The 17,754-nt window shown below is 28.7% G+C and overlaps 1 protein-coding gene and 1 long non-coding RNA gene across 4 annotated transcripts in view; one reads left to right on the forward strand and one right to left on the reverse strand.

The window, feature by feature from the left end:
- Nucleotides 1-17,754, forward strand: part of LOC107446986 (major facilitator superfamily domain-containing protein 4A) — a 109,444-nt gene that overhangs the window by 25,318 nt on the left and 66,372 nt on the right. The window lies entirely within an intron of this gene.
- Nucleotides 7,795-10,869, reverse strand: LOC122270749 (uncharacterized). 2 transcript variants are annotated; one of them, XR_011638210.1, is made up of 3 exons: nucleotides 10,569-10,869; nucleotides 8,276-10,064; nucleotides 7,795-7,906 (listed from the first exon to the last, which is right to left on the reverse strand). It is a non-coding gene; the product is annotated as an uncharacterized lncRNA (long non-coding RNA). The 2 variants fall into 2 exon arrangements; XR_006225978.2 differs by having other exon boundaries at nucleotides 9,923-10,064; nucleotides 10,569-10,726.

The following is a 17,754-nucleotide window of genomic DNA, read 5'->3' on the forward strand; positions in this document are numbered from 1 at the left end:
CTTTATTATATATATATATACATATATATATATATATATGGCAGTGAGACANCTGTTCTTACTCAAATAATTAATAAATAAATTTTTTACTCTCGTTCCCTGCCTAAGACTTGTTTTAATCTCTCCACTAAGCAACGACGTTATACATACATTTATATATATATATATATATATATATCCTCCAAATAAAGATAAAAAAACACATGTTTTCATTTTCTGAAAGATAATTAACAGCCTTTTTTTCTAATATATAATTAAAAAACTTGACTTTTAATGGGTTTTTTTTAATCCTGGATCTCCATAAAACAACGTTAATTAAAAAATAAATTAAAACCTGTCAATCTGTTCAATTGATAAGCTAAGTAAATGAAAATAACAGCTTAAAGAAAAATGAGTTTAAACATTCGATTTGAAACACACAGGTTTATCTGGCATACTACAAAAGTAGTAACTAATATTAGTGACTCAAAACCGTTTTCAAATTTAAAAAAATAATAAATAAAAAAGCATCAAATGATCAAAACATACCAAAATTAGAAAAGATTTAACTAAGAGAATGAAAATTCTCTATGAATGAATAAAAGTGAATGAGTCCTGAAGTGGCCCATCTCTTCAAATATCGTTAATGGATTCAGTTTTCGAAGCAACTCATTAATGAGAAAGCTATGCGTCATCACTTCAATCTTTGGAGATGTTAAAAAACATCAACGATCATATTTTCTATCTATTTTCTTTCATACACTCTTGAGAAATGTTATAGAACAAGTTGAAGCTATTTTTTTTTGTTTGCCGTAATTTGATTTTGCAACGTCTATTAAATTTATCTGTTTTTATTCGGGTATTTTATCTATTTATCGTTTCCCTATGGAATGAAGATTTTTATCGTTTGTTTCTTTTAAATTTATCTTCAAATAACATTCCAAATTCTTTAAGCAATTCTTTCTGATACGGAAAGAAAGCATAATTGAACGCAATAGTTCAATTTAGCAAATATATATGGTATGTTTAATTCAATTTGTTGCAAATGTTATTCAAGAATAAATTATTTCATTAAAGAATTCAATTTAGCAAGTGTAATTATACTGTTGAATTTAATTCGTTTCAAATGTATTTCAGAAATGAACTATTTCCCTGAAGAATTAAAAATTCATAACAGAATTTAATTAGAAAATATATATATAATGTTTGATTTAATTTTCAGAAATTAATTATTTCATTAAAAATGTAAAAATTAATTAAATAACTCAATTTAGCAAATATATCTATACTGTTCAATTTAATTAACTGCAAATGTCTATCAGAAACGAATTGTTTCATTAACATAGTAAGAATTCATTAAAGAGTTCAATTTAGCAAATATATCTGAGATATGTTCAATTTAATTCGTGACAAATATGTTTCAGAAATGAATTATTTCATTTAAAAATTTAGAATTGATTAAAGAATTCAATTTAGCAGATATAACTATGATAGTCAATTTAATTTGTTTCAAATGTATTTCAGAAATGAACTATTTCCATTGAAAAATTATAAATTCATTACAGAATTCAATTGGCCAAATATATCTATAATATTCCATTTAATTTTCAGAAATTAACTATTTTATTAAAAAATTCATTAAATGACTCAATTTAGAAAATATAATGTTCAATTTAATTATCAACAAATGTGTTTCAGAAATGAACATTTCTATTAAAAAAATAAGAATTCATTAAAAAGTTGAATGTATTTATGACGTTCAAATTAATTCGTTACAAATATGTTTCAGAATGAACGATTCTATTAAAGAAAAAGAAGCTTATTATTGTGAAACATGCGATAATATGAAATCCTCGATCGATACGATCAGACCAATACACTGTAGTCTTTTAAGATCAATAATAAAGGAATCTTCCTGTTGTCGCTACAGAATTCTTTGGCGTTTTTATGTCGTCAAACTTATGGGAGGATAATAGGAAGAGAAGCCTTTTATTCATTGTGTCAAACTAAGAATAGTTTATTTTGTATAGTGGTTGCTGTAATATTTGTCTCCATGAAAATGAATGAAAAGTAAAAAATTGATTTATTAAAGCAAGAATCAGTGATTTTAAAATGCACAAATCATAATCCCCAAAGGGATAAATACTAAACACTCTCCCACATCGAGAGTTTTTTATAGCATGAAAGATACTTTTAAACAGTTGGGACTGGGAGGCCCGCAAAGGCACCCCGAGTCGAATTTCAAATTGGAAGTGAATGAATTTTTCCTAACGGACACAGAAGCATGGAGAAGAGATCCCAAATTGGCGAATTATTGAAATATAACGTAGCCAAAATAAAACCAGCCTCGCATAATCAATATTAGGTTTGAAAATACCTTGGCGATCTCGAAGCGCCAACAAGACTTTAAGAATTATTAGAACCATGTAACTGAAACATATTTGTGGTAAGAAGTTAATTATAAAGAGTTATAAATAGATTTTTGTTTTCGATTAGGTGGGACAGTGAAAGAAAAATATAAGTTTTAGTAATTAAAGATATTTTAAAAGGTAGGAAATATGTAAGGCCAATTGTGGCATCATATTTATCTATTTGATATATTCTTTATATTTGAAGTTCCAATCAATTAAAAAAAAGTGATTGGAAAACTTGATTGTATTGTTTGCTTAATCTCTTATTAAATTTGATATACTCCTAAAACATGTAGTTAAGGTACCCGAACCTAATGCTAATTTTAGTAAATTATCAAACTTTCGACTAATTTTTATCTCTCCAAAACCATTTAGATTTTAGTTACCATCTAAATAAGATCAGAGGTCATGATGATTTAAAAAACCATCTACCCATAGGCAGAAATAGCAAAACCTGTCTGTTTAACTTTATAACTCTAAATGTGTGTGTTTTTTTGTTACTTCCTCTATTTTTAACAATAATAATTTAGTATCTTTAAGTACGATTTACTAAAAGTTTTACATAGATTTTCTTTATATGAAAATATGTTAGATACTATGTCACAATATATTATGTTCTGATACTAAATTGCAGACAAATGTAATTGTATTTTTGATTATTTTAACCAAAATCAAATATTTAAAAATTAATATTATGCCTAATTCCCAGTTATTTCCTGTTAGTAATTTACAAACTTTAGAAAACAAACAAAATAAGAAAAATAATTTGTAAAACTGTTATAAGCATTAAAAAGCACCTTACCAATTAATTTTTTTTAGTTTTAATTTATTTATATCACGTATTAAAGTACATAATGCTTACGTAAAGCAAAAGAAAAAGTTCTAAAATAATAATTTCAAAATTTTATCTTCCAACACTTACGGATATTTAAAACTTGAAGTTACTTTGAAAAAAATTTTTAAAACAGAAATAAAGAAGCAGGATAATGCATAAAAAATAAAGAAGAAACTTAAAGGAACAAACTTTTTAGCTTTTAGTTGTTCTTAATCTTGAGCGAAAAGAGTTTCGTTTAACAGCTAATATAAAAATTACTCAAATGCACTACAATATGACAAAAACTTATAATTAGGCTTGCAAGTTTGTCAGAAACGAATGTATGTGATCATTTTCAAGAACTATCAATGTTTTTCTAAAATCCATGAATTTTCCGAAATGCTATGATTTGTGCTAAAATTGCTTAGAATGAAAGTTGTTGGTTTTTTAATTCTTAATTACATTTTAATTGCAATTACTACCTTTCTGGATCTTTTAAGAGTATAATTGTGCAATATTACAATACCATTTTCTTAAACTTAGCGCTTGAAATATGACAATAACATTTGCAACAAATAAAAAATTTGCGAGATGAATAGAGTAATAGCAATACAACTTGAAAATAGTTCAGACATAGCCTAAATTATGTTTACTACGGTGGTCATTCTATTTCTTCAGTTATAAATTAATAAGGATTACATGTCTCCCTAAAGTGCATTAAGAATACAAAAAGAATAAAAAGTTTAGTTAGTACTTCCTTAACCAGAAACTAGCTTAAATGAAGGATTAACACAAGTTATTGCGCTTGACAATGAAATTTCTAAATCCCTTAAGTGAAAAAAATAAATAAATAAAAATAAAAATGTGGAATGTCTGGCAAATGAATATTTGATAAACCATGAAAGATAATGAGAATAATTTAACAATATGTACCATGCGCAGAAAAAAAAATGGACTTTTGATCTAATGATCGGGTCTTGAAGTTCTTAAATCATGAATTCATTCAAGTCTTCGCTCTTAGGCCGGGATATCTTGGTTGGTAGGACACTTGGCCCGTGTCTACGATGTCGTGGGTTCGATCCCCGCTTTCCGAAGACTCCCCGTGTAGTAAATGGTGACTGATGCACGTTAAATCTGTTGAATCACAAAGTCCTTCATGTTCCCATAGCAAACATACCTCTGGGGATACTGATCCAGGAGTTTCGTTGTGTTCTGGATTGGTTCAAAATTACAAGGCTACGGAAATGAACATTAGTAGTCGTAAACCCAAAATTGGGTCAGCTGCTCAACGACAGTTATAAAATAAAATAAAATCTTAGCTCATATTATTCTTAATGGCTGAAGAGATTGACCAAAATTATGCTAATTAATTAGTGCAGACGATAATTGAAATTACGAAATCAGACCTAAAAACGTATTTTCTGTGAATGAAACATATCTTTTATTTCGACAGATTCGGATTTCTGACCCCCCAAGATAGTCGGGGAAATATGGCCCCAATAACAGGGGAGAGATCCAATGTTTGGACCCCTTAATGTTAATTTTACTTTTTCGCCGTATCTAAGCAACTTTTGAAGCAAATTAAAAATATTTTTCAGGCAATTATGAAATACGTTTATCCAAAGATAATTCTATGCAAAAAAATAAATTTTAGTAAATATTTATTATTTTATTTAATGATACTCGAAATATTTTTGAATTTTAAGGCATGAAATTTTTTACGTTATTTAAAAGTATCTTATTCACCATAGCAAAGTACAAAATTTGAGCAAAATCGGTTAAATAGATCCTGAGAAATTGAATAATCAATTTCAAATATACAACTTTTTTAAAATTCGATTTCTTAGCAACTGTACAACCGATTCCACTCAAATTTTACATTTTGCCAAGTAAAATTACATACTTTAAAATTATGAAAAAAATTACATACGTTACACATACAATTTTTTATGCACAATTTTTTTATTACTAATTAATAAAATAATGAAAATAATAAATATTTACTAAAATTTATTCTTTTGCCTCGAATTATCTTTGGGTAACCAAATTATGTAATTTTATGCAGAAAGTTTTCAATTCGCTTAAAAAGTTATAGAGATATGGCGAAATACACAAAAAGTAAAATTAGCATTAAAAGGTCCAAACTTCTGATCGCTCTCCAGATAAAACTATCGGGACCTTATTTTCCCAGATTGCAGCTATTTACTATTTTTTTGGCTTCAGAAATCCCAATCTGTGGAAAAAAGGTATGTTTATTCAGAGAAAGTGCGTTTCTGGGTCTGCTTTCGTAACTTAAAATATCGTCTGCGCTAATTAATTAGCATTTTTGCGGTCATCCCCTCTAACCATTAAGAATGAGACCTAGAACGTGAAAATCCGAACATAAAATCAATAGTAATTCAGGGTGGCTCTCTTTTTTTTGGCGCACTGTATACTAATAAAAAAAATTCCATTTGAAATTACATTCGAAAGTCGACAGCAAAGATTCCAGACAAAGCCCGTAAAAAATATCTAGAGTTTAAATTATGAATCACCCGTAATTTTGCATTGTAGCAAGCATAGGATGATCCTGTAAGAAGGAGCATCGCCTATAAAATAACGCAATTAATGTTTAAGAGATCTCTAGTAAAAAAAAAAGGACACTATCTTTAAAAGAACACAGTATAAAATGAAATTCGAGACTATCACAGTTTTGTGAACAACAGGATTAATGTTATAAAATGATAAGCAATACTCACAGGCTTCCTTTACTTCCTAGACAATATATACACCGAAGAGCCATTACATTATGAACACCCTGCTAATAACATGTAGGACCACCTTTAGCCCTCAAAACTGCTACCACCCGCCGTGGCATTGATTCCACAAGGTGCTGATAGGTAGTCTGAGGTATCTGGTACCAAGCGCTCACCAACTGGTCCTGCAATTCCCTCACATTGCGAAGGGGTAGCGTGGCTGCACGAATTTGGTTTTCCAAGTTGGACCACAAATGCTCAGTTGGATTAAGGTCAGGTGAATTTGGGGGCCAAGACATGACTTGAAAGTCACTGGAATGTTGCTCGAACCAATCCATGACGATTCGACCCTTATGACATGGTGCATTATCCTGTTGTTAAACACCATCTCCCGCAGGATAAGCTGTTGCCATGAATGGGTGAACCTGGTCTGCAACTATGTTCAAGTAGCTTACAGACGTCAGGGATTGTTCTATGAGGATTATGGGTCCTAAAGTGCCCCATGAAAACATTGTTCCTGGGCGAGAAACCATGAAAACCTGGGCGAAACCCATTGTTATAGATGGAGGGTGGTCATAATGTAATATCTCTTCGGTGTATATATATATATTAGTCGGACCTCTATTTAACGAAGTCGCAAATTCCCGATAATAACCCTTATGAAAAAATCCAGGTATAAATGAGGTATAAACGAGGTATATTTTAAAGGTATAAAGGAGGTTGTTATTTAAATACGTCGTTAAAGTTGAAAAGGGTGCAAATGAATACCTCAAAATCAACCTCAAATATACCTTAAATATACCTCCAGAGGTATATATGTTTCAGCCTGAAGTATATTTTTTTACACTTGTGGAAGTATTTATTCAACAACCTAAGGTGTGTCATTTTACACTTCAGGTTATTATAAATCAACCTCAGGTGTATTTTGTTCGACTTCAGGTAATTATTTTTCAACCTCAGGTATCTAATTTTATGCTTGTAGAGGTAGATATTTTTCAACCTATGGTGTGTCATTTTACACTTCAGCTTATTATAAATCTACCTCAGGTGTATTTTGTTCGACATCAGGTAATTGTTTTTCAACCTCAGGTATATAATTTTATGCTTGTAGAGGTATATATTTATCAACCTGTGGTGTGTCGTTTTACACTTCTGGTTGTTATAAATCAACCTCAAATGTATTTTGTTCTACCTCAGGTAATTATTCTTCAACCTCAGGTATATAATTTTATGCTTGTAGAGGTATATATTTTTCAACCTAAGGTGGGCCATTTTACACTTCTGGTTGTTATAAATCAACCTGAAGTGTATTTTCAACAATTGGAAAGGTTATTTTTAATTAGCGCCATGTGTTCCATGTTCTACCTTAAGTTATTATTTCGTAACCTCAAGTATATATTTTTGTATTTTTAGAAGTATTAATTTATCAACCAAAGATGTTTTTTTTAGCACTTACGAAGGTGAGGTGTTATACGGACCACCTAGTTTATTAATTTTTAGACTCACTATATAAAAAATATAATATATATATAAAGATATTATATATATTATATGAAGAATAATGTACATTACATTTTTTTCACTAGTAGAGATCATTTATCAACCTGAAATTTTTAATATTAAACCTTCGGCAGTAATTGCTTCTTTTGTTAAGCTATAAAAGAAAGTTTCAAATGCATAATTCTTCTATAATTTTAATAGATTGATTTAAATCATCTTAAAATAACACTTATCCAAATTCTACAGTTAGTAAAAATTATTTATGGGAACTCATACTCGTATTTTTAGAAGATAGTTGTCTAAGGTGCTTGAATTTTTAAAGCTATAAAACTACAAATTTAAATAATTAGTCAGCTGAAATTCAAAGTACTTTTATTTAAAACTAAAATTTCACTTTTTTTACAAACCAACAAAATTATTTTAAATACTGTTTCCGTCTACATGTTGAAACTTGTAATTATTGGAACCTAAAAGGAAAAAAAATATAAATTAGTAAGAAAGTCATATTTACAATAATAGTGGCAGGTCTTAAAATATTAGAAAGTATTTTTTTTATCATTTAAATTAACTGGATGAAATTAATTTTCCTTTTCAGATAAATATCTTCTGCCATTTCTATTCAATCCTCGTAGCTAAAAAGCATGACATGTATCACAGCCACAAAATAAAATACACTGAAGACAGTATTACCATTAACAACATTTACAGAAATTCAAATATACAGGGTGTTTATAAAGTCTCGGACCCATTTTGATGTTTAATAACTCATAAAATAATAAAGATAGATTAAAATTAATAACATAAATGGTTAGATAGACTCAAAAACTTTCATGAACCTTGTCAATGAACTTCCACGTGTGCCCCCTTCGTCGCACGGAGAATATCAAGTCGATAGTCAATTTCACGCCAGGTAGCGGCAAGCATGTCGGCATCCACAGAGGCTATTGCGGTTGTAATTCTGGCTTTTAGGCCATCAATGTTCGACACGATCCTCCTGTAAACATTGTCCTTTATAAATCCCCAAAGAAAAAAGTCCAGCGGCGTTATATCAGGTGATCTGGGTGGCCAAGGAATTGGACCTCCTCGCCCAATCCATCTTCCTGTAAAATGGTCATTCAAAGAACTACGAACGATGATACCCCAATGAGGTGGTGCACCATCTTGTTGCAAAAAGACATGTGGCTGAAGCTCTTCTAGTTGTGGAAATACGAAGTTTTCCAACATGTCTAAGTATACGACTGATGAGATTGTCTTTTCTGTAAAAAAGAAAGCTACCTCTCGTGAAATTGACTATCGACTTGATATTCTCCGTGCGACGAAGGGGGCACACGTGGAAGTTCATTGACAAGGGTCATGAAACTTTTTGAGTCTATCTAACCATTAATGTTATTAATTTTAATCTATCTTTATTATTTTATGAGTTATTAAACATCAAAATGGGTCCGGGACTTTATAAACACCCTGTATAATTCCAATCTTATTATGCAATTTTAACACTTTTTATTTTTCTATACATCTGTAACATTATGGTACTTGTAAGTTTAATAATTAGATTTCCTTCCCTTTCTTTTTTAAAAATCTTTAAACTCAATAAACCTAGTCTATATTTTTCAACTTTTTGTCAGACTTCATGAAACTAGCAGCTTTTTTTTAAATTTTTGACGCTGATTCTGAAAAGGACTTATGTTATTGTCAATCACATCAGAGTTTCTTAAAAAATAGTTATTTTAATAATTTTTAATCAATGTAATCAAGAATCTACAATCGTTTAATAAATTAAAATTTTAAAGTTATGTACCAATTTTTATTCTTTTTTTACACTCAATCGAATAGAACAAATTACAAGCTGATAAGGAGCATTTATTTTAAAGTTGTGAGTAATTTTATGTGAGGAAAATGTCTAAGAGAGAATGATTTGAAATAATACTTTTAAAATAAGTTGAGTATAATATCTCCTATATAACTTATAATACCGAGCAGAATAAAACTAATAGTTAGTTGTTACAAACACTTGTTTAAATATAAATACACATCCCATAGGATGAAACTCAAAATAATGCATATTACTTTCAACAATAAATGTTTTTATTTGCAATTGATTTTATTCAATTCAGGATTAAAATTGCATACTATACTGACTTATTTCTAAAATATTTAAGATTTCCGAAATTCGCACATTTTTGAAGTAGTGAACCATAAACAGCTGCATGAAAAAGCTCATAACCTTGAAACAAATTGTCATATAAACTTGAAATCGGATTTAATTTCATTCTGCCCAATATTCTAATAAGTAATAACAATCTGCTTAGTAAATAATTAACGTGGGTAAAATGCGAGAAAATAACATGTAGTGAAAATAGCAGTTTTGTGATCAAACATGAAGAAGTGAGCTAGTACAGTTACTAGTTTTCAATTATCAAATATCTAGCAAACTATTGTTATCAACAATTACATAAATTCTGTAGTTTATTAGGAGAGATTACTTTTTCTTTTAGGTATAAATTCAGAACTATATCCTAGGGGAAGGCTGAGCAGTAGCTTGCTTGTCTCTTCTTCTGCGCCGCCGCGCATGTGCTATTTACAGCCTAGGCCATCTCAGTAATATCAGGGAACTGTGGATAAGCTCTGTAAATATATATATATATATATAAACAATAATATAAACTTTGCAACAAATATCCAAACGATAAGCATACAGCTATAGTAGAATTTCAAAGCAAAATTGCTATTTTAAAAATCTTTCAATTTTCAATGATTTATTTATAAGAGAAATTGTGAACATTTTTCTCAATTAATCAGCGTGCATACTGCTACGTTAAAACATATACATTTAAGCAAAATAAAAAGAATAGTTCTATTTGACTGAACTACAAACAATAAAATATACTGTGCATAACCTGCTGTAACGATTCACCAGTAATGTTACCCAAAACAGTGACGAGAAATATTTCGGTTATTCTCTCTTATTGCTAAGCCTACAACGATAGCCTCTAAGAATATCCTCCAACTTAAATTATTTAAGATCAGGACGCGTCGTTAAAACAAAAATAATAAAATTTAAGTTTCAAAATTGAAGCATATTTGATTAAAAGTGATAAAACTAAATTAATAAATGTCAAGCACACTTACCGAATTTCGAATAGACTTTCGATTGTCAACACACACGCCATTTGCCGGCTCGCATGGAACTCTGGGAAGTGAGTTAGTTAATATGAAGTGTACTTTAAGCAACCTTAAAACAAGCTTAGGTATAAATAAAATGACTTCATATACCTCAATAAATACCTTTTTCTCGTTAGTTGAAATAAGGTAAAAATTTTTATACCTCAAAAATACCTCTTTTGTTACAAGTGTAAGAAAATAAACCTGGTATACCTTAAAAATCACCTTATCAGTCTGGATGATTTGAAGTGAATTTTAAGCAACCTCAAAACAAGCTGAAGTATAGATAAATCAACCTTGTACACCTTAATTACAACCTTTACGCGGTATAATTTTTATTGCTGTTTTCTCTGCAACCTTAAATATACCTCAAATATACCTCAAAACAACCTTAATACCTCAAAAATACCTCAAATCAACCTTAACTATACCTAAAATTTTCATAAGGGAAGCTCGTTGCATGGAAAATTCGTTAAATGGAAAATCACCTTTTGAAATACTTAAACAACACAAAACAGATTTTAAATTACATTAGACATAAACGCTTGACATAATTAGAATAGAAATTTATACACCTTTATTTTGTGAACTAGTATCTACTGTTTATTTTATAAATCTTTATTATACAAAAGAAATCTGCTTGGAAAGCAAGAATAGAGAAAAATATTATCCAGTGTTACACTATCATGCTGCATACAATTTCAACCAAAAAAAGCTAAATTTATGTATAAAACTAGACCTGCATTTATTATAACAGTAATTTTAAACATACATTGCCACATGCGTTCTTAAGTTTAATTGCTACTGATAAAATCCATTAATTTTGTCTGAGTTTTTCGTTTGAAATGCAAACAAAAAAGGAAGGGATTTTACTGCTTTCTCTAAAAGTTAAGTGGCTTTGAAAAGCAATTCAACGTCGTTGCTTCCATAAAATGAGTTAACAAGTTTGAAATGTTCTGAAATATTTTGGGAAGTAGGGAAAGTGGATCTCAAAGAAAAGTTCGTTAAATAGAAAATTTACATCGATATTTGGAAATTATTTTACGAAGAAATTATTTTAATTTTTATTTGACTTATCCTGAAAATATGTAAAATAAACTTTAGGAATAAATTTTAAACTTCACAAGAAAAAGGCATTGTGTTGTTTCCCTTTTTCTAAAATTTCGGATTTAAATGATGAAACCTAATCTTAATTACAAAGGCAAATACTGAGTCAATTCGTTCCTTAGTTAGTTGTACCTGATAATTGTTAAACAAGCATTAGCTATGTTTCCACTATGTTTTAACACGCAGATTTATTTTTTTATTTATTTATAATTGCAGATTTATTTTTTTTATAGAGAATTAAATTTTTTTTTGGTCTTCAAATATAGTCAATCAAATTAAAGTTGTTAATTGTCGATGAATTATATTTGCAAAAAGCTAAAATAATGAAGATCTTAAGTGACATTCGAATCACTAAATTCTAAAAGAAAACTTTGATTTCCAGATTTTAAAATATATGATGGAACTATTTCCATACCATGTCGTATTGCTTAGCTCTCTTTTTTTTAGCACGACTAAAGGAATAAATCGTCCCATAAGGGTTAATAAAGTTCGATTTTGTTTTTACCCCAGTTATGACGATGATGTTACTGATCTTAGTAACTTTCATGATGTTATTTTTCAACAATGTTATGGTTAGAACACTTAGTTCTGCTTTTGAATTGCCATGTCAGGTTATGATTACATTCATCATCATGATTTCAACATGTTTTGAGATTATTGTTGCAGCATGGAATCATAATAATGCAAACAGATCTTCTAATGCTTTTATACTGCTTATCAAACCACTCTTCTTCATGACTCTTTAATTACGAGTGAAAATGAATAGTAAATTACTAATAAATAATACATCTATGCTATTATCATGAAATAAAAAGTGCCCTGGAATAAGGCATTGATGTCAAACAGGAAAGATCATTTGATAGGTAGGTCATTTGACAGCCTATATTTGTGGTAGCTTGTAATCCAGGAATATGTAATTGCGTTTTTAAAAAAAATGTTTAGCGCGAGTTTTTGTTTAGAGATATATTAACTTCGCAATTTGTTTTACAAATATTTCTATTACAATGCAGTTTCGGTAATTATTTCAGTCACTGAATGTCATTTACATTACTCAGAAATGTTATTACAATACATTACGCAATAGAAATAATTGAGTGAGCAAATATTTCTATGGCCTATAATCAATGTCGGTTTTTTTAAGGAGAGTTTCTAAAATTATTGTTATTGTACCCCTTTCGTTGGATTGAATTTTAGTGCTAATATGAAACAAAATATTTATATTTTATGGATAACCCGTTCGTAATTTAAACGGATCCATCTCGGTAGCGAGTTTGGTTCACACCCCGTTGCAATCTTTAGGAGTTGGCTGGCGTCAGAAGGTGAAGAATTCATTTTACAGTTTTGTATTTTTTATTAAATGTGTCATAATAAGAAGTATAAACATGAATACCTTAATTTCTTGTAAACAGTTGCCATATGATTGGAAGAATTATCAAATGAAGGGCATTAATACCGTATTTTTTTGTTTGTGTTTTATTAATCAGAGTTTTTTTTTTCAGTTAAGTTTAAGTTCAGTTAAGTTTTACAGTTTTTTTTACCACAATTGTCATTACCACACAGTACGGTTATTTTACCAGAATTTTTTTCTGTGTGCCTTATTTAATTTATGAAATTAAAAAAAAAACATTTTTAAACGTGCCACTCTATTACGCATTAAAGTGACAGGCCTAAGCCTGAAAAAATATGAAGGGGAAAGGTTAAGGAATGTCACTTTCCAAAAATTCTGTTTGAAAATGCACTCTAATCAAGGAGAATTCTTTACTGTCCCTTGAATGTCCTTTAAGAGAACTTCATTTAAAAATGCATGTTGATGAAAAGAAAAGGCAGATTTGCATACTTATTAGCATATGTTAGTTCCTTACAATTTTGTTGTAACCTTTTGACATATCTCTGCTTCTTTTATTTGCCCACTACCCATTTCTATTTTTTATTCCATTGAAAATACAGTAAAAATATTTATGTATACGGAAAATTTTATCACAGGCCTGTCTCAAGCATATTCAATAGTTAATTTTATAAATATTGAAGCTGAAATTATTTCCACAAGTGTCTCGTAGGAGAAGATAAATAAATAATGATTTTTATTATCATGGTTTGATGCATTATTTTTGTTGGCACAATATTTGAGTTATTGAGCTGTATACGTTCTTGAGAGGTTAATTTTCTTTCTTGTAGTTTGACTATTTAAAAAACAATATTTTCCGCTTTTCTCATCAGTGCGGAAAATCTTAAAAGAACTATGTTTACAGCGCGTATGAATATAATTTCATTTCATACAGATTTTCGCAGTGATAGTAAGGACTGAAACTATTTTTTATTTTTTGCTTTTACGAAAAGTTAGAGCAGTATTGAAGATTAAAACCGATCAGTATACTGTGATTCAAATAAGTTCGAAAGACATTATTGAAATTAAATATAAATTAATATTCCATTCAGAATACGTTGTCATAAAAAATATTTAAATAAAACTTGTTTATTTACGTTATATGACAGCTTTAATTAGAACTCTTCAATAAATTAGAAATAGTCATCATTTGAATCGCTGCATCCCCCAAATGAAAAAGATGAGAGGGATGAAAATAAAAAAAGAAATATTTTACGAGCAGGATCGTCACGTGGTATAAAAAACTAATTGATGTATAGGACTTAGGCTCTCTCAAGGTTTTTTTTTAACACATTCCGAGCATTTACATAAAATATACATTAATTTCTTTCTGTACCGTTTCCGACATTTTTTTAGTAATTTTTCTATATCTCTTGAAAATTGCAAAATACACTGTAAAAAGTTTCTGACAAAATTACGGTAAAAATGTACTTAAGGTGGCAGTAATTTTTACCGAAAAATCTATTTTCATCTTAAATTTTTATACCGTAATTTTTACAATAATATTTATTAAATTACAGTGATTCAGTAAATGGTAAAAATTACGATATGTCAGTTGATTTTCTTGAGTAAAAGTGATTTTACTGTAAGAAATGTTAGTACTCCGGCGGCCAGTATATTTTACCGTAATTTTATCAGGAATTTTTTACTGTGTAGAACTCCTAATATTTTTGGTAAAAAATTTTTTTATTTGCAAACCGCTAAGTTAAACGAAATTAGTTGGTATGCAAAAAAATAAAGAAAGAAATTCAAATAATTTGATCTAATCACATCTCAAAGAATGAACTACAATATAAATTTCAAGATATTTTCATGAGTATTAATATTTCATTATTCAATATCAGCAATGAGCTATTTTTTTAATATTTTCTTGTGACACGAGAAGTGATCTACTTGTGTTGTGTTTCTTTTTTCTTTATTTCTTAAAGTAATTCAATCAAAATCATAAACAATGAAACAACAACAACTTCATTAATTTTTTAATCAAAGTGGATGAAAAATACAATTTTTTTAAAAATATTACTAATTCCTCTGAATGTCAATGTAAAAGAGTTTTCTCATTTGTATGAGCTCATATATTACTTCATTTTAATGTAATTCATATGAATGAACATTGTAAAAAAATAATAATTATGTTTTATGTATTTGATAATAGAACTAACAATAATCACATTATCGTCCACAGTTTTCTTTTTTGCACACAACGGATGAATAAAGGAGAATTCAAGTAAAAAATATTTTTTCCAAGTTAGAAACGGGCAGAAAAAAATAGTATAACAAGGAAACTATTAAGAAAATGCTCAAATTAAGGAAAAATAAAATTGTGATTTTATTTGTATATTTCATACCAAATAAATTTCTGTAAGTTTTTTGTTATTTTTTTACTGAAACGAATGAGTATTTATCTATCATTCTCTGCTCCACTTTTGAAATTTTACAGCATGAAAATTAAAATCATTTAAATAAAAATATCTATGAAATAATTTATAATCAAAGAGCGAAGATATTGTAAAGGGATATTTAAAAAAGAACTGAAATTTTGTATTGAGAATATTAATTAATTCCAATAGGTCAACAAGCGAAAACAAAAGTAATCGAAAAATGTCTCAGCCTTCTTATGTTTCCCTAAATATATTACTCTTTTGACAGGGCCAAAAAAAAATAAATAATAATAGCAATTAAATATTCTGAAAAAAAAATAAATAGAAAAATGTCTCAGCCTTCATACGTTTCCCTAAATAATTTACTCTATTGACAGTTGGCCAAAATAGCGATTAAATATTATAATATTAAAATTTATTAATTTGAAATTATATGCGCTTAGATATTAGATTTGAAAATTATTGATAGACTAAAGATGTGTTCGAATATTTACCATATGAAAGAATGGGCCATAATTCGGATCCAATGAAGATAGGAGAAGTAATTTTTTCAACTCTTTTAAAAATAAATAATTTCTTGACTTTTTAAACAATCCTGTTCACAGTTGTAATGTAGCATTCTTTATTCAATAATATTTATTTTATCAATAAAAAACAAACCACAAAAAAATTAAAATTGTAAAGAATAATAATATTGTGCATTACAATTAAAAGTTTGTTTTCAAAACATTTAAATTAACACCAAATCGTTTGCTTATATATGAAGAAAAAGAGAGGGATGGAATATTTCCCTTCTTCTCTCTAGGATTAAAACTGATTAATTTTTTTAAATTCCTTATAAATGTGTCAATTAAGCGACACGGAAGTTTTTGAGTTCGCTCCAAATTTCTTAAATTTTGGAAAAGTAAACAATTCTTTGACGGTCGACTTTTCGTACGATCCAGTTCATAGTTTTCATGTGTGACGTCATTATTCTTTATTCAATCATATTTCTTTTATCAATATTTTAAATAATTCCATCAGAAAAACAAATTGAGATAAAAGAATGAATAATCTGAATGAATAATAAAAGCCCATGGACGATTTTTAGAAACTTAGGGACCATTCCTACTGAATTTGATTTGATTGTTCTGCTTAAAATGCATCTACCGAATTATCAATTTTAAGATGTATTTTTCTTAAAAATTTTTATTTTGATGAAAAATTACAATAAAAATACTCTCAGCGTTGAAAGATATTTTGTAATGAAATTAGGTGTTTTTTTTCCTTCAAAACATTTTCATTCAACACAAATTCTTTGCCTTATAACAAAAAAGGGACTGGAATATTACCACTCTTTTTTTAAGGTTAAAAAACAGATTAAACTTTACGTTACGAATACATAACCTCATTTTCACCACACTAGCTTAGCTCAAATTTTACCTCATGTTTTTACATTATGGTTTACTGCATTTAAATACGCAATCAGTATACTCTTTTACCTCATTTCACCACCTCATCGAAGCGTTCAAGTCAAAGATGAATGGGAAAAGGGCTCAGATATTTCACACAGTTCACTTCATAATAATAGTCAATTCATGATTTTCAGAAACTTATGGAAAATTCTAACTGCATCTGGTTCTGTCTAAAAACCATCAATCAGATTCTCAATTTCTCATTCCATATTTACTATATATTTTAATTTTGATGAAAAAGCTGCAGTAAAAAATATAATCAGGACAGAGCTAGAAAATATTCTGCATCACAATCAAAAGTTTTGTTTAACATAAATTCGTTTGCTTTTACATTAAAAAGAGAATGAAATATCTCCATTTTTCTCTCCAGGATTAAATCTGATTGAACTTTTAACTATTTATCACTGGCAACTGCTGCTTGCATTTTCTATCTTCTTTTCTTCCCCTAAGGATAGCGGCTATCTATTTTCACCTCTCTTTTTTTTAGTGGAAAATATTGCAAATGACCTCAAAATTAAGTTATATTTTTATAGTTAAAAAAACTGTATCAATTGATAAATAATTTAATCAAATTTTGTTGCAGTTTAAAGTGTTCCTTGCTCGATACAATTATTAAGATTTTCAAACGAATAAGAAAACGAAGTAGGAAGAAAATTTGCCCACGTGAGTTAACTGACTCGGATAACTTTTTTTTCGTATCATTTCCTCATTCGTATCATATTTTGTTATTCTAACTCTAGAACTACCTCCTATAAAGGGATTCCAGTTTGGACTACAGTACTGGAGTGATTAAAAGAAGTTGATGGTGCTTTGCACAGAAAATTTAC

Source organism: Parasteatoda tepidariorum, chromosome X1, assembly GCF_043381705.1.
Source record: "Parasteatoda tepidariorum isolate YZ-2023 chromosome X1, CAS_Ptep_4.0, whole genome shotgun sequence".
NCBI classification, from domain to species: Eukaryota; Metazoa; Arthropoda; class Arachnida; order Araneae; family Theridiidae; genus Parasteatoda; species Parasteatoda tepidariorum.